General features: G+C 42.1%; 1 protein-coding gene across 1 annotated transcript in view; it reads left to right on the forward strand.

The window, feature by feature from the left end:
• tub (TUB bipartite transcription factor) overlaps positions 1-17,482 on the forward strand; it is a 553,939-nt gene that overhangs the window by 17,858 nt on the left and 518,599 nt on the right. The window lies entirely within an intron of this gene.

Consider the following 17,482-nt stretch of genomic DNA (forward strand, 5'->3'; position numbering starts at 1 on the left):
CAAGCTCATGGTAAGGGTGCTGGATTTCCCCACCCCATGGGGGGAGTGGACCTTGAAGTAGGATCTTCTTCCTCCAGTCTAGCCCCTGCTGATTGTTACTTGTGTAGACCTAATTTTCTTCTAAAGCCTACAAGTCCCACTGCAACATACATAAGAACATAAGAAATAGGAACAGGAGTAGGCCATACAGCCCCTCGAGCCTGCTCCGCCATTCAATAAGATCATGGCTGATCTGATCATGGACACAGCTCCACTTCCCCGCCCGCTCCCCATAACCCCTTATCCCCTTATCGTTTAAGAAACTGTCTATTTCTGTCCTAAATGTATTCAATGTCCCAGCTTCCACAGCTCTCTGAGGCAGCGAATTCCACAGATTTACAACCCTCAGAAGAAATTTCTCCTCATCTCTGTTTTAAATGGGTGGCCCCTTATTCTAAGATCATGCCCTCTAGTTCTAGTCTCCCCCATCAGTGGAAACATCCTCTCTGCATCCACCTTGTCAAGCCCCCTCATAATCTTATACGTTTCGATAAGGTCACACCTCATTCTTCTGAATTCCAATGAGTAGAGGCCCAACCTACTCAACCTTTCCTCATGTCAACTCCTTCATCCCCGGAATCAACCTAGTGAACCTTCTCTGAACTGCCTCCAAAGCAAGTATATCCTTTCGTAAATATGGAAACCAAAACTGTACGCAGTATTCCAGGTGTGGCCTCACCAATACCTTATATAGCTGTAGCAAGACTTCCCTGCTTTTATACTCCATTCCCTTCGCAATAAAGGCCAAGATTCCATTGGCCTTCCTGATCACTTGCTGACCCTACATACTATCCTTTTGTGTTTCATGCACAAGTATCCGCAGGTCCTGCTGTACTGCAGCACTTTGCAATCTTTCTCCATTTAAATAATAACTTGTTCTTTGATTTTTTTTCTGCCAAAGGGGATGACCTCATACTTTCCAACATTATACTCCATCTGCCAAATTTTTGCCCACTCACTTAGCCTGTCTATGTCCTTTTGCAGATTTTTTGTGTCCTCCTCACACACTGCTTTTCCTCCCATCTTTATCATCAGCAAACTTGGCCCCGTTACACTCAGTCCCTTCTTCCAAATCGTTAATATAGATTGTAGATAGTTGGGATACCAGCACTGATCCCTGCGGCACCCCACTAGTTACTGATTGCCAACCCGAGAATGAACCATTTATCCCAACTCTCTGTTTTCTGTTAGTTAGCCAATCCTCTATCCATGCTAATATATTACCCCCAACCCTGTGAACTTTTATCTTGTGCAGTAACCTTTTATGTGGCACCTTGTCAAATGTCTTCTGGAAGTCCAAATGCACCACATCCAATGGTTCCCCTTTATCCATCCTGTTTGAGGATGTAACAAAGAACTCCAGCAAATTTGTCAACATGACTTCCCCTTCATAAATCCATGCTGACTCTGCCTGATCGAATTTTGCTTTTCCAAATGTCCTGATACTGCTTCTTTAATAATGGACTCCAACATTTTCCCAACCACAGATGTTAGACTAACTGGTCTATAGTTTCCTGCTTTTTATCTGCCTCCTTTTTTAAATAGTGGCGTTACATTTGCAGTTGTCCAATCTGCTGGGACCTCCCCAGAATGTAGGGAATGTTGGTAAATTACAACCAATGCATCCACAATCCCTGCCGCTACTTCTCTTAAGACCCTAGGATGCAAGCCATCAGGTCCAGAGGATTTATCTGCCTTTTGTCCCATTATTTTACTGAGTACCACCTCCTTAAGTGATTGTGTTAAGTTCCTCCCCCACCTAAAGCCCCTTGACTATCCACTGTTGAAATATTTCCCTTGGGGCCAATGTCGGGATCCTTCTTGTTGGCATGAATCCTGCATGTGAACCTGCTGGGCATATTTCAGGAGCCTCAATGAAGGTAAGTGGATCAGGCCTTGGACAGAATCAATTGGTTGGGCGCATCTCGGCTCTGAAGCTGGGCTTAACGATAGGATTAACATCTTCTCTCATGAATACAGGAGCGAATTGGGTTCAACAATGAGATGGTGTGCTGTGATGACTGAACATTGTTTGGACTGAGCCTACACTGTTCAGCAATCTCCGAGAGCATAAACTGCTACTGCACCCTTCAATGCTCACATGTTATTCAGCATCCATTTGAGTGCTGGGACAAAATGAGACAGTGATACAGTGGGCGATTGTATTTTAATTTGCCAAAATATTTTCATTTTTAAATTGTTTTAATGGTTGAGTTAAACAGTTCACTATTAGGTAATGTCCTGTCATGTTAATGCACAGAAATAGAGGAATTTTAGTGTAGGAGAATGCCATTCAACCTTCTTGCCTGTGCTGTTGGAGGCAGATTTTATACAGTCCCATTTTCCTAGCTTTGTCCTGAAACCCTTGCGTGTGGGTAATACATTAGATTCTTTGAAAGGGACAGATTTAGGCAACAGAACAGGATACAAAAAGTTGTTTATATTTATCCAAGGTGGGAGGAAGATGTTTCCAAAGATATAATGGTCCTGAATTCGCGGCCCCTATGGGCGGGTATGACGTGCGCTCGAGCCCGGAGGGGCCCTGCAAGTTCCAGGTTCAGGCATGTGAAGCGTGTGTGCCTAAACCCAGAACTTGCAATCTGTCGCCGCATCTGGAAGTAAAGGGCCTCCGTGGATGGAGAGTTGGACTATTTGCCCAGCCAATGCCTTTGAAATTCTTACGACTGGTACATTTAATCAGTGTAAGACTTTTAAAGGACAGAAAAATACTTTATTTTTCCAATTATTTAAACATTTAAAATCCTTTACATTTTTGTTTTAAGTAATTCATTAAATTCCATTTTGATTAATTTTGAATGTGATGTTTGAAAAACCATTTATTTTACGTTTTTGGGGGTGTTGCCATTCATACTTATGGTAATTCGAATCACCAAGTATGAATGGGAATACCCATACTTAGATTGGTTGGACCGGCCCACGTGACCCCAGGGACGTGTATGAAGCACTTAAGTCCCTGGGAGACGTGGGCCTCTCCTCAGGCCTTCGCGCAAAGGCCAAGGATCAGAAGTCTCCAAATCTCCCGGACCACCAGGGAGAAATGTTTCAGGTCGGAGGCATCCACCTGCTGGAAGCCTCGGCTCACAACTTCTGAGCCAATATTCCTGACACGGAGTCTATTATAATGCAGTGTGGCGAGCTTGTAGTTTTGGCTTGAGCTCATAGGGTTCCTCAATGAGCACACACATGCATTCCGGGAGCATGTTTGTGTTCCTGTCTTGTGAGAGTGTCATTCAGCAAACACAACACTTTTTTCAATGCTTTTTGGAGGCCGCCTAGTGCATGTGTGAAAGCCTCATTTAAAGGCTCCTAATTTAAAGCAATCTCTTGCAAATTGGTCCCAAACTGAAGTCGGTGATGTTTTTCATCAGCTCACTCCCCAAATACTGTTTTGTCGTCGTCTTCTTAGGTAGTCCCTCGGAGTTGACTTGCTTCTGCACTAAAAATGAGTTCTCAAGTGACTGAGTCCAGTGCGGGACCGAGAGTCTCTATCACGGGTGGGGCAGATGGTGGTTGAAGGGGCGGGTGGGTGCGGTGCCTGGGTTGTCATGTGCTCCTTCCGCTGTAGACGCTTGGCTTCAGCTTGCTCCCGGCGAAGAGACTGTGTTCAGCGCCTTCCCGGATGCTTTTCCTCCACTTTTGAACGGTCTTGGGTCAGGGATTCCCAGGTGCCGGTGGGGATGTTACACTTTTTCAAGAAGGCTTTGAGGATTCCTTGAAGCGTTTCCTCTGCCCACCTGGGGCTCGCTTGCCATGTTGCTCAATCTTATAAAACGATGGCTAGGGTTTGCTTTTAAAGGTGTTTTTGACTCTTCAGTATTGATTCTTAAAGTTTTGTTTTTGCTCTTTGAGTATTTATTCTATGCATTGTTTTTGTTACATTACTTCCTCCTGTTGCATTTTTTTTGTTGCACTGTAAAACCTATTTCCTCATTTCTTTTCCTGGCAGTTGCTATTTAACTTTCAGCATACAAATTGGTCATCATGTAACTTTCTTTGATCATTCAGCCGCCAAAGAACTCACTTCAGGAGTGGAAGCAAGTGTTCCACGATTCCGAGGGACTGCCTGTGATGATGATGATGATCTGGTAGATGCAGATTTGTTGGAGATTCTGTAGAGGGGAGAAAAGACAGGTGCAACTGTACATGAGACATTTGGCACCCACCCGTAATCTCAAAAATCACCGTATTTTTGAGTACCAACCACAAAGTATACCATCCAACAAGCTGGTCAAGGAAGTGCAGGTGTGAAAGATTTGAAAGGTTGTGCTTCTCATACTTCACTGATGCTGTGCCAGGTTAGGAACATGTGGGGCTGAAGTTAGTGAAGGCCAAGGACTGCCGATGGCTGCCGAGAGATCGGGCCGTACTTTGCCAGGAAGATTCCTCTAAAAGAGGTGGCAGTACCGCCCAGCGACCAAACAACGGCTTATGCCGTCAATCTGGGCGGCAGCGGGCGGGAGCTCTCGCCGCCCAAGCGCTGCCGAGGATGCCGTCGGGCCCAGGGAGGGTGGAAGACCTGCAAATAAAAATCATAGGAAACAAAAAAACACCGGAACATCTTCAGGGGACCCCATCCAGGTAAGTCTCTGTAAAAAAATGTTTAAAATATATTTTCACAAACCTTTTTTTACCACCTTCATACCGACCACCGGGGTTAGAACAGCCTCTGTGCAGTGGTCCTCTCCCCTGCTGGTGCCGACTCTCACCTGCACCAACCTGGCAGCTCGGTGGGCGGGAGGTCACTTACGCTATTTGGCCGCCAGCGGGCGGTTCCTGGCGGCACTCCCCGCCCGCTCCAGCCCAAGTGCAAAATGGCAAAGAGAGGAAAACAGCAGCAAAAGTCGGTGGCAGTGGGTGGTAAGGCCACCAATATCAGGGCCACAGTGTTTGTGGCCTGTATGCTTTGGCCCTATACTTAATGATAGTTGGCAAATTCTGATCAGTCTTACTTTGGCACTTTTCCTTAGGTCCAGGAACTAATTTCAAAAACTACAGGCATGAAACAACATTGACTCAAACTGCCATCTCCTGCTGTGCTTGCTGCATGTTGGGGTACAGGGGAGAGTTCCCCTCAGTCTCATATATAACTACACTTCTCTGCTTCACTTGTTGCAGGAGAACGTTCAGGCTGCTTTCATCAAAGGGATTTACTGGTCAAAAAAGGGTTCATTTGAAGTGGGAACAGAATCCCTGTAAGAGTTCTGCTTTTCAGATATCCAACTCTTTTGCTAATCATAGTGCTCATGATAAATACAGTGTGCCTATTCTAATTATCTTTTGTGAGTTGACCTTGCTGATTTGGGTGAAGTCTGCTGGCTACTCCTGTTTGCACAGTTCTTGGTACATTTAAGTCAGGATTACTGAATTGCTCTTGTATTCCATCCTTGGTACAAGAGCAAATATATATCCAGTTGCAGTAACTGTCATCATGAGCCTGAACTCTCTCAAATTTTAGATAGGCCAATATATTGTAAATTAGCTGTCTTCTGAAAATAATTAATTTGTCTGTGTGTGGTGAAGTGAGATAATGTACAAGATTGTCTAGGGATAGTTTTTTGTTGCTTTAGGTAGCCAGATAGTTGCTCATCCTGCAATTGATTGCCTATATTTACAGGTTAATTACATTACCAATTCTCATATTTGAGATTAATATGTGGAAGCTTGCAGTATCATCAGTACCGAGGACAGCCAAAATATTTGATGTGTAGAGTAAGATCAGCCCACCAGAAGTCTAACAATCTACCTAACTGGTTGTTAACTATCGAATAACTCCACGAGGCTAAGTATGGTGAGCTAGTTCAGGCATGACCTTACTCCAGTTTGTTTGTTCTCAGTGAGGATTCAACATGGCTGCCAACATTATATACACAGCTTGCACGAGTCTGGCAGTGACCATTGGGACTCCGACAGTCGCGCCCTCTGGTGGCAGGTAAAACCCAGTTAACATACAATAACTGGTGAAACTGAATAACACGATCACATACCTGCTGGAAAGAACTGTTTTGATCAAAAGTGCCTCCTTGCTATAGTATAAGTGCTGTTAGGAACTGGAAAATATGAAAAATTAATGTCCCCGCTTTAACCATGTGGTTTCATGTCATGACCGTGGGGCGAGATTCCCACATAACTTGCATGAAAGTATCAGTTAGAATAAGTATGTAAATGACATAAGATTTCTGATATTATTTTTGAGACAGATTGTGTAAGTGTAACACTGTATTGCTGACTAGTTGCTGTAATCCCTTTGCTTCTGTGTAATTATACATTTTATAAATACATTTGATGACTAGTTTTAGTATGATTGATTGTCTGTCTTGACAGTGTGGTATTTTAAGTCTTTTGCATTAGTCAGAAGCACATGTTGGGCAGTCTGTGAAACCTTGTTAAGTATTGTGACACAAGGGTAACTCTTGATCCGATTCCTATTCAAGATATACATCCTTCAAGATATACATAAGGATGTATATCTATCATCAGAGACATGGTGTGAAAGTTAGGAGAGAGTCCAAATTGCAACAACTCCTTTAACTTGTGTAAATAATTTCCATAAGCACACCAAGTCTTGTCTGAACTTTATTCTCTGTTGTGTTTAGGTTAGTGTGTCCAGGTCTAACAATTAGTCTTAAATAGAAAATCGGAAGCGATCTAGGATGCCCACCTCAAAAGATGAAAAATCGTACACACTGCTAGACCACATCATACAGAGTAAAACTATAGCCCCTATTTATTTACAAGTAAAATGATGCATTAGAACAAAAAAGTCATTGGAAGAAATTCAATACTGTACAATAATCACATTTTGGCATTCACTAATCAAACTAAGCAAACTGGTATGTCTTTTAAAATTAATCTGATGTTTGTAGAGCATTTTTTGGCAAGCTCCTAGAAACATATTCTCTGGGACTATAGGCATAAGCTTCATACTGAAAGAGCAACATCTTCCTCATTCTGTAGTAGGGCCATGGTGAATAGAAAATAGGAGAACACGAGAACATTTCTGGTATTATGAGGATAACTTTCCTTTGAAGTCCAAAAATGCTTTTTTTGCATTGGTCTGGCCTTCAAAATAGTTTAACATTGTAGTCAACAATGAAAGAATGGGCTGTGATAGTTCTATTTTCTCAACAATGTTTCAATTAGATTGTATCCACCACAGAAATGACATCTCCATTTGTCAAACTGCATAACTTTAAATATGTTGCCCTAGCCACCAAAGGGAATCTTTTATCTGCTATCTCTTTGCTGTCTTTTTCTCTTCTATTTTGTATCAAGTAAAGAGAGAGCAGCCTTCATTTTTTAACAATCAGAGAAATTTCAAATTTTTCGAAGGGGAAAAATATTTTTATAATCTTGGAAATAACAAACATAGAGAGTTTTGGAGAGGGCGGAATAAAGAGTAAACCAAGCCCTTGCATCTTAAGTAAATTAATCGTGGGAGTTGAGCAAAAAAGATAATTAATACCAGAAAAGATTTGGCGAACAGAAGAAAAAATGTATCTGTATCTTAAGCAAGTTTTGTGAAGTTCTGGAAAATATTATCATAAAATATGTGAGGCTCATATCTTTCAGTATCTGTAAGCTATGTAATAATTTCAGTCAGTAATGTATTGCCTCAGTAAATTTGCTGCAATCCATGGCAAACATCAAAAGCTGCACGAGACCATGACTCTCTGTGGACAATGTCACCAAAGATCTACTAATTCAATCTAAGAAGGATTTAGAAAGCTGAAGTTGCAAACAAACTTGTAGAGTGGATGGACTATATAACTAAAGTTCGGACCAGCCAATGAAGGAGCAGGGTGAGCTCCATGGTTGGGTCATGACTGCAAATTAAATCCTGTGAGAAATACTGACCTGGATAAGACATGCTGTCGGAGGCTTCCTGCCGAAAACATTTTTCCTGAAAGTACCTGGTGGTCCCGGAGGAACGTATACTTGAGGTCCGAGGCCTAGATGCGCAGCCCAGTGTAGGGGCTCACACAACACAGGAACGTAAGTGCAACTTGGGATCACGTGGGCCTGGACCACCAATGAATATGGAGTATTCTCATTGCTAATAATGGGAGCTCCGTTTGTACGAGCTCCCATTACTATCAATGAAAATACTCCCCAAAACACAGAATCACAACACAATTAATAAAAAAAACACCTTGCATATTTAAAATTAATTGAAATTTAATTAAATTAAATGTTTTAGAAAAAAAAATATTTTTTATAATTTTTTTTTAATGGGTGGAACATTGTTGTCATTACACTTAGTCCTCTCATCTAAGTCATGGATATAGATTGCAAATAGCTGAGGCCCAAGCGATATCCCACTAGTTACAGTCTGCCATTCCTTCAGATGAACGCCTCTGACCCGAAAAAAAATCTCCGGAAATACCTGGTGGTCCCAAAGGAATGTAGAATTTCAGTCGGAGGTCTCCATTCGCTGCGCAGAGTACAGGAACATGTCTTCCAAATACATATGCATATGCTGGAATCACGTGGGTCTGAATCACCAATCACCTATGTAGTATTCTCATTGATAATAATGGGAGCTCAGTTTGTACAAGCTCTCATTACTGTCAATGAGAAGCCCCCCCCCCAAAACAAGAAACACAGCACAATATATTAAAAAAAATGCCCCAAATATTTAAAATTAATTGAAGTTGAATGTAATTAAATGTTAGAAAAAAAATGTCACTTTTTTGTTTTAATACAGTTAAAAATAAACTTGCCTTAATGGACAGGGTTTTTAATAAAAATGAGTGATTAAATTTAATTTTTAAAAATGTTTTAACACTCTTGGGCTGATAAAAGAAAGCTATATGCCTGCTTTTACTAGGCGTTTGAAGGATATTCGCTGGGCAAGAGTTGGGAAAATAGCCCAATCTCTGTCCCGTGGATACCCTTCCTGTGGGGATGAGTGGGATCTGTCAATAGCATTTGCGAGGCCTCGCCGGGTCTGTGTGCATTTCGTACGCACCCGGCGAGGCTGCAATTTTTGGCCCAATATGCTTCAGTAGGGTTAAAAATAAGCTTACCTTAATGGACAATGATAAAATCACGTTTTTCTATGTTTTAAAACTCTTACACTGGTAAATGTAGGCTATGTGCCTGCTTTTACCAGACCCAAGAATTTGAAGGACATTTGCTGGGCAGGAGTTGGGCTAATAGTCCAAATCTCTGCCCTGTGGCTGTCCTTCTCCCAGGGATGCGTAGATTGCAAATGTCAGTTTTTGGTGCTTGTGTATTGCACGCCGAGAACCGGCATTTGCGAGGCCTTTTCGGCTGCCTGCCTGCGCACATCGTACACACTGGGAGGCCACAATTTATGGCCCACTGTGCAGCACGTGTTTTCCAATCGGCTTCTTAGACCCAACAGAATCCCAGAAACTCTGCAAAAATATGACTGTACAATCAGATTTTTATATTTTTCTGTGTTCGCTGACATACTAGTGCATTAATTCTGCTGCTGTATACTTAATTAAAAACTTGTTTTCTCTAGTCATAATACTGTTGCTTTTGGTAGCTGATTAGTAGTAGGGAAAATGCTAGAATGTACTATTAAGGATGTGGTCACAGGACATAGAATATGTTTAGGAAGAGACAACATGAAATCGTGTTTGACAAATCTGAGTTTTTTGAGGGTGTAACTAGCAGGGTAGATTAAGAGGAACCAGAGAATGCAGTATAATTGGATGTTCAGGTATTTGACAAAGTGCTACACATGAGCTTATTGCACAAGATTAGGACTCATGGGATCGAGGGTAATGTATTAGCATGGATTGAGGATTGGTTAATGGACGGAAAACAGAGTAGGAATAAATGGGTCATTTTCAGGCTGTAACTAGTGGGATATCGCTTGGGCCTCAGCTATTTACAATCTAAATCGATGACTTCAATGAGGAGATCGAGTGTAATGACAATACAAGTTTGCTGACTATTCAAATCTAGGTGGGAAAGTAACTTGTGAGGAGGCTGCAAAAGGATATAGACAGCCCAAGTGATGGGCAACAACATGGCAGATGGAATATAACATGGAGAAATGTGAAATATCCACTTTGGTAGGAAAAATAGAAAAGCAGAATATTTTATTTAATGGTGAGGGATTGGAGAATCTTGGAATTCAGACCTGGGTGTCCTTGTACACAAATCACAAAGTTAATACAAAAGCTAAATACTGCAGATGCTGGAAACCTGAAGTAAAAAACCGAAAATGCTGGAAGTACTCAGCAGGTCGGGCAGCATCTGTGGAGAGAGAAACAGAGTTAACATTTCAGGTTGATGACCCTTCGTCAGAACTCACGAATGATGAAGGGTCATTGACCTGAAACATTATCTCTGTTTCTCACTGAACATTAATATGCAGGTACAGCAAGCAAATGGTATGTTGGCTTTTATTATAAAAGGCTTGGAGTATGAGTAAAGAAGTCTTACTACAATTATATAGGGCCTTGGTGAGACCACACCTGGAGTACTGTGTGCAGTTTTGTTCACCTTGCCTAAGGAAGGATATGTTTGCCTTCGAGGGAGTGCAACAAAGGTTCATCAGACTGATTCCTGGGATGGGGGATTGTCCTATGAGGAGCAATTGAGTAGACAAGGTCTATAAGTTGACTTAAGAGGAAAGGTTGAGTAGATTGGGCCTCTACTCATTGGAATTCAGAAGAATGAGAGGTGATCTTATCGAGACATATAAGATTATGAGGGGGCTTGACGGTGGATGCAGAGAGGATGTTTCCACTGATGTGGGAGACTCGAACTAGAGGGCACGATCTTGGAATAAGGGGCCGACCATTTAAAACAGGGGTGAGGAGAAATTTCTTCTGAGGGTTGTGAATCTGTGGAATTCTCTGCCTCAGAGAGCTGTGGAAGCTGGGACATTGAATAAATTTAAGACCGAAATAGACGGTTTCTTAATCGATAAGGGGTTATGGGGAGCGGGCATGGAAGTGGAGCTGAGTCCATGATCAGATCATCCATGATCTTATTGAATGGAGGAGCAGGCTCGAGGGGCCGTATGGCCTACTCCTGTTCCTATTTCTTATGTTCTTATGTTATATTCCCTAGCGTTTAGAAGAACGAGAGGTGATCTCATTGAAACATAAAACATTTTTTAAGGGGCTTGACAGGGTAGATGCTGGGGGGATGTTTCCCCTGGCTGGGGAGTTTAGAACTAGGGGTCACAGTCTCAGAATAAGGGTTTAGCCATTTAGGACTGAGATGAGGAGACATTTTTTCACTCAAACGGTTGTGAATCTTTGGAGTTCTCTACCACAGAGGGCTGTGAAAGCTCAGTCGTTGAGTAGGTTCAAGACTGAGATCGATAGATTTTTGGATACTAAGGAAACCAAGGAATATGGGGATAGTGTGAGAAGGTAGAAGATCAGCCATGATATTGAATGGTGAAGGCTTGAAGGACCGAATGACCTACTCCTGCTCCTATTTCTTATGTTAATTAATTCGCTTAAAAATGTAAGTACAGGTAGATTAAGCCATAAGTTGAATAGAATTGTGGGTTTTACAAATAGCGATATGGAGTACTATAAAGTAAGAAGTAATGATAAATTTGTGCAAAATATTGGTTAGGCTGCCGTTGGATTACTGTGTCAGTTTGGGGCATCTCATTATAGAAAAGCCAGCAAGCACAGGGAGCAGCTCAGAGAGGGCGACAAAGGCGAAGGGAGTGACTACATTCGATGTCACCGGAGCCCAGAGAGCGGATTGGTGGGGTTTTGTGAAACGGAAAGGGCGCGAGAATGGGTGGAGCAGTGGGAGTTCGGAAAGGTCGGGAGAGAGCCGAGCAGTGGGAGTTGGGAATGGTCACGAGAGGACAGAGCAGCCAGCCCAACCAGCAACAACTGACCTGTTAAGATAGGTAATAAAAAGAATCAATGTGTGATGTCACAGGAAAAGGTTACCCACTTTGGCAGAAATAATAGAAAAGCAAATTATAATTTAAATGGAGAAAATTTGCAAAGTGCTGCAGTACAGAGACACCTGGGGGTCCTTGTGCATGAAACACAAAAAGTTAGTATGCAGGTACAGCAAGTAATCAGGAAGGCAAATGGAATGTTGGCCTTTATTGCAAGGGGGATAGAGTATAAAAGCAGAGAAGTCCTGCTGCAACTGTACAGGGTATTAGTGAGGCCACACCTGGAGTACTGCGTACAGTTTTGGTCTCCGTATTTAAGGAAGGATATACTTGCATTGGAGGCTGTTCAGAGAAGGTTCACTTCGTTGATTCCAGAAATGAGGGGGTTGATTTATGAAGATAGGTTGGGCCTATACTCATTGGAGTTCAGAAGAATGAGAGGTGTTCTTATTGAAACATATAAGATAATGAGGGGACTTGATAAGGTGGATGCAGAGAGAATATTTGCACTTGTAGGGGAAACTAAAACTAGGGGACATAGCCTTAGAATAAGGGGCGGCCAATTTAAAACTGAGATGAGGAAAAATTTCTTCTGTAAATCTATGTAATTCTCTGTCCCAGAGAGCTGTGGAGGCTAGGTCATTGAATATATTTAAGGCGGAGATAGGCAGATTTTTGAGCGATAAGAAAGTGATGGGTTATGGGGTTGTGAGCAGGGAAGTGGATCTGAGTCCATGATCAGATCAGCCATGATATTATTAAATGGCGGAGCAGGCTCGAGGGGCAGTATGGCCTACTCCTGTTCCTATTTCTTAAGTTCTTATGACTACCCCATTTGTGCCCATCAGAGCAGGTGAAAATAGCCCCATCATTTATAAAGCAATGGAAGATTATAAAAATACAAAGATGTATATCGTTACCTCTGTGGGTTTTTTTCTCTCCCCCTCAGAATATTTCAACATTCACTACAGATCTTTCCACAATTGGTTATTTGTTTCATGAAATCAGAAAATGTAGTTTGATTCAGAACCATGCTTCTCTTCTGCATACTTTCTTTTATTATGAATGGTACCGCCATCACACAGGACAATGGGAGTGATTGTGGGACTACATTAATATAGTCTACAAGATGACCCATAGTAACAGCAGTATCCAACCTGTTAACCTATTAGTAATGCCGAGTTTAAATTGTGCAATCAATCATCATAAACAAGCACGTATAAGGTCACACTATATAAATTATTTGCAATATTAAAAATGACATCGTCTTGTGCAAATTTGTTTATGTTACCAGATATTTGACAGTTACTAAGTACCTTGTTCTTCTCGTCACATAACTGCTTTACATATTGCCAAGTACTACCTGCTTATTATTCCATCACAGCTCAAAAAGGAGCCAAATGGCCTCCTCCTGCTCTTATTTCTTATGTTCTTATGAACTCCATTGAGGTCCACCGTGACCACATCTGCAGCAAGTGTCTGCAGCTCAAGAAACTTCAGCACCGCGTTGATGAACTGGAGTCCGAGCTGCAGACACTGCGACACATCAGGGAGGGGGGGGGAGTTACTTGGACGCTGTGTTCCAGGAGGCAGTCACACCCCCTAGATTAATTAATTCAAATTTGGTCCATGGTCAAGGACAGGAGGGTGTGATTATGAGTGAGGCAAGTATGGGGACTCAGGAATTAGCATTTTAGGAGCCTCAGCCCTTGCAATTGTCTAATAGGTACGAGATTCTTCCTCCTTGTGTAGATGAGAGCAGGGACTACAGGGAGGTTGAGCAAACTGACCAAAGCACCGTGGTACAGGGGGTCATTCAAGTGGGGGGAGTAAAAAGAAACATTGTTGTGTTAGGGGGCAGTATCATTAGGGGGACAGATACGGTTCACTGCAGCCGAGAGCGTGAGTCGGTGCCAAGGTTAAAGACATCGCCTCAGGGCTGGAGAGGAACGTGGAGTGGGAGGGGGAAGATCCAGTTGTCATGGTCCATGTGGGCACCAATGACAAAGGTCGGACAAAGAAAGAGGTTCTGCTGAGGGAGTATGAGCAGCTAGGGGCCAAATTAAAAAGCAGAACCACAAAGGTAATAATCTCTGGTTTACTACGTAAGCCATGAGCAAATTTGCATAGGGTAAATAAGATCAGAGAGTTAAACACGTGGCTCAAAGACTGGTGTGGGAGAAATGTGTTTTGGTTCATGGGGCACTGGCACCAGTACTGGGGTAAGAGGGAGCTGTTCCAATGGGACGGGCTTCACTTGAAATGTTCTGGGACTAGTGTCCTGGTGAATCAAATAACTAGGGCTGTAGAGCGGGCTTTAATCTAAATAGTTGGTGGGGGTGGGTGGAGGGGGGGTGCGGGCAGGGTTCAGGTGAGTGGAAATTTTAAAAAGTCAAAGAGCAAAGAGAAGGCAATAGAGCTGGGTAGCAGTGGGGGAAATGATAACTAGAGCATGACAGGAAGGGGCAGAATGTATAAACATATCAAAGTGGGGTCAAAGCAGGGAAAATGTTTTTAAAAAAAACTAAATTAAAAGCTCTATCTGAATGCACAGAGCATTCATAACAAAATAGATTAGTTGACGGCACAAATAGATACAAATGGGTATGATCTGATAGCCATTGCAGAGACATGGTTGTAAGCTGACCAAGGCTGGGAACTGAATATTCAGAGGTATTTGACAATTTGGAAAGATAGACAGAAAGGAAAAGGAGGAGGGGTAGCTGTGTTAATAAAGGCTGAGATCAGTGCAGTAGTGAGAAATGATATTGGCTCAGAAGATCAAGATGTAAAATCAGTTTGGGTGGAGATAAGGAATAATAAGGGGGAAAAAGTCACTGGTGGGCATAGTCTATTGGCCCCCTAATCGTGCAACAGCGTAGCTACTGAGTATAAATCCAGAAATAATGAAGGCTAGTAAAAAAGGAACGGCAATAATCATGGGTGATTTTAACTTTCATATTGATTGCACAAATCAAATTGGCCAAGGTAGCCTTGAGGAAGAGTTCATAGAGTGTATCGGGGTGGTTTTCTTGAATCAACCAGGAAGCAGGTTATCTTAGATCTTGTGCTGTGTAATGAGACAGGATTAATAAATCTCCTAGTAAAGGATCCTCTCGGAAAGAGTGATCATAGCATGGTTGAATTTCAAATTCAGTTGGAGGGTGAGAAAGTTGGATCTCAAACCAGTGTCCGAAACTTAAATAAAGGAGATTACAAAGTTATGAAGGCAGAGTTGACTACAGTGGACTGGGAAAATAGATTAAAGTGTAAGACAGTTGATGAGCAGTGGCAGACATTTAAGGAGATATTTCATATCTCTCAACAAAAATATATTCCAATGAGAAGGAAAGACTGTAAGAGAAGGGATAACCATCCATGGCTAACTAAGGAAATAAAGGATGGTATCAAATTGAAAACAACGGCATACAAAGTGGCCAAGATTAGTGGGAGGCTAGAGGATTGGGAAACTTTTAAAAACCAGCAAAGGATGACTAAATAAAAAATAGAGAGGGAAGATAGATTGAGAGTAAACTAGCAAAAAATATAAAAACAGATAGTAAGAGTTTCTAAAAGTATATAAACAGGAAGAGAATGGCTAAAGTAAATGTTGGACCCTTGGATGAGACTGAGGAATTAACAATGGGGAACAGGGAAATGGCAGAAATTTTGAACAATTATTTTGTATCGGTCTTCATGCAAGAAGACACTCAAAACATCCCAATAGTGGATAATTAAGGGACTATAGAGGGAGGGAGGAACTTAATACAATCACTATCACTAAAAAAGAAGTTCTCAGTAAAATAATGGGACGAAAGGTGGACAAGTCCCCTGGACCCGATGGCCTGCATCCTAGGGTCTTAAAAGAAGTGGCTGCAGAGATAGTGGATGAATCTACCAAAATTCCCTGGATTTTGGGGAGGTCCCAGCGGATTGGAAAACTGCAAATGTAACGCCCCTATTTAAAAAAGGAGGCAGACAGAAAGCAGGAAACTATAGACTAGTTAGTCTAACATCTGTCATTGGAAGGTGCATTATTAAGGAAACAGTAACAAGACATTCGGAAAAGCATAATATAGTCAAGCAGATTCAGCATGGTTTTATGAAGGGGAAATTATATTTGACAAATCTGCTGGATTTCTTTGAGGATGTAACGAGCAGGATGGATAAGGGGGAACCAGTGGATTTCGTATATTTGGATTTCGAGAAGGCATTTGATAGAGTGCCACATAAAAGTTACTGCTCAAGGTAAAAGCTCACTGGGTTGGGGGTAATATAATAGTTAGCCAATCCACTATTCAAGCTAACAGAAAACAGAGAGTTGGGATAAATGGGTCATTTTCCGGTTGGCAAACGGTAACTAGTGGCGTGCCACAGGGATCAGTGCTGGGGCTTCAACTATTTACAATTTATATTAATGATTTGGATGAAGGGACTGCGTGCAATGTAACCAAGTTTGCTGCTGATGCAAAGATGGGTGGGAAAGCAAGTTGTATGGAGGACACAAAACATATTCAAAGGGATATAGACAGGCTAAGTGAGTGGGCAAAAATTTGGCAGATGGAGTATAATGTGGTGAGGTTATCCACTTTGGCTAGAAAAATAAAAAAGCAAATTATTATTTAAATTGAGATAAATTACAGAAGGCTACAGTACAGAGGGACCTGGGGGTCCTTGTGCATGAAACACAAAGTTATCATGCAGGTGCAGCAGGTAATCAGGAAGGCAAATGGAACATTGGCCTTTATTGCAAGGGGGTTAGAGTATAAAAGCAGAGAAGCCCTGCTACAACTGTACAGAGTATTGGTGAAGCCACACCTGGAGTACTGCATACAGTTTTGGTCTCCTTATTTAAGAAAGGATATACTTGCATCGGAGGCAGTTCAAAGAAGGTTTACGAGGTTGATTCCTGAGATGAAGGGGTTGACTTATGAAGATAGGTTGAACAGGTTGGGCCTATACTCATTGGAGTTCAGAAGAGTGAGAGGTGATCTTGTTGAAACTTATAAGATACTGAGGGGGCTCGACAAGGCAGATCCAAAGAGGATGTTTCCCCTCGTGGGGCATAGTTTCAGAATAAGGGGTTGCCCATTTAGAACTGAGATGAGGAGAAATTTCTTCTGAGGGTTATAAATTTGTGGAGTTCTCTGCCTCAGAGAGCTGTGGAGGCTGGGTTATTAAATATATTTAAGGTGGAGGTAGACAGAATTTTGAGCGATAGAGGGAGTGAAGGGTTATGGGGAGCTGAGCCCAAGACTAGATCAGCCATGATCTTATTGCATGGCGGAGCAGGCTCGAGGGGCCAAATGGACTACTCCTGCTCCTATTTCTTATGTTCTTATGTTCGTAAAAGACATTGTGCGCACTCAATGGTTCTAATGTAGATTCACCATGATGATGCTAGGAATGGAAAACTATAGTTATGACAAGACACGAAATAGAGGGACGATTTCCACTGGAGCAGCGAAGGCTGAGGAAATTTAGTCACGTTTTTTAAAATGATTAATGTTTTGTTTCAGTGAATAGGAAAAGATTATTTCTTCTGGTTGGAGAGTTAGTGAC

This window comes from Pristiophorus japonicus, chromosome 14, assembly GCF_044704955.1.
Source record: "Pristiophorus japonicus isolate sPriJap1 chromosome 14, sPriJap1.hap1, whole genome shotgun sequence".
Classification (NCBI taxonomy): domain Eukaryota; kingdom Metazoa; phylum Chordata; class Chondrichthyes; family Pristiophoridae; genus Pristiophorus; species Pristiophorus japonicus.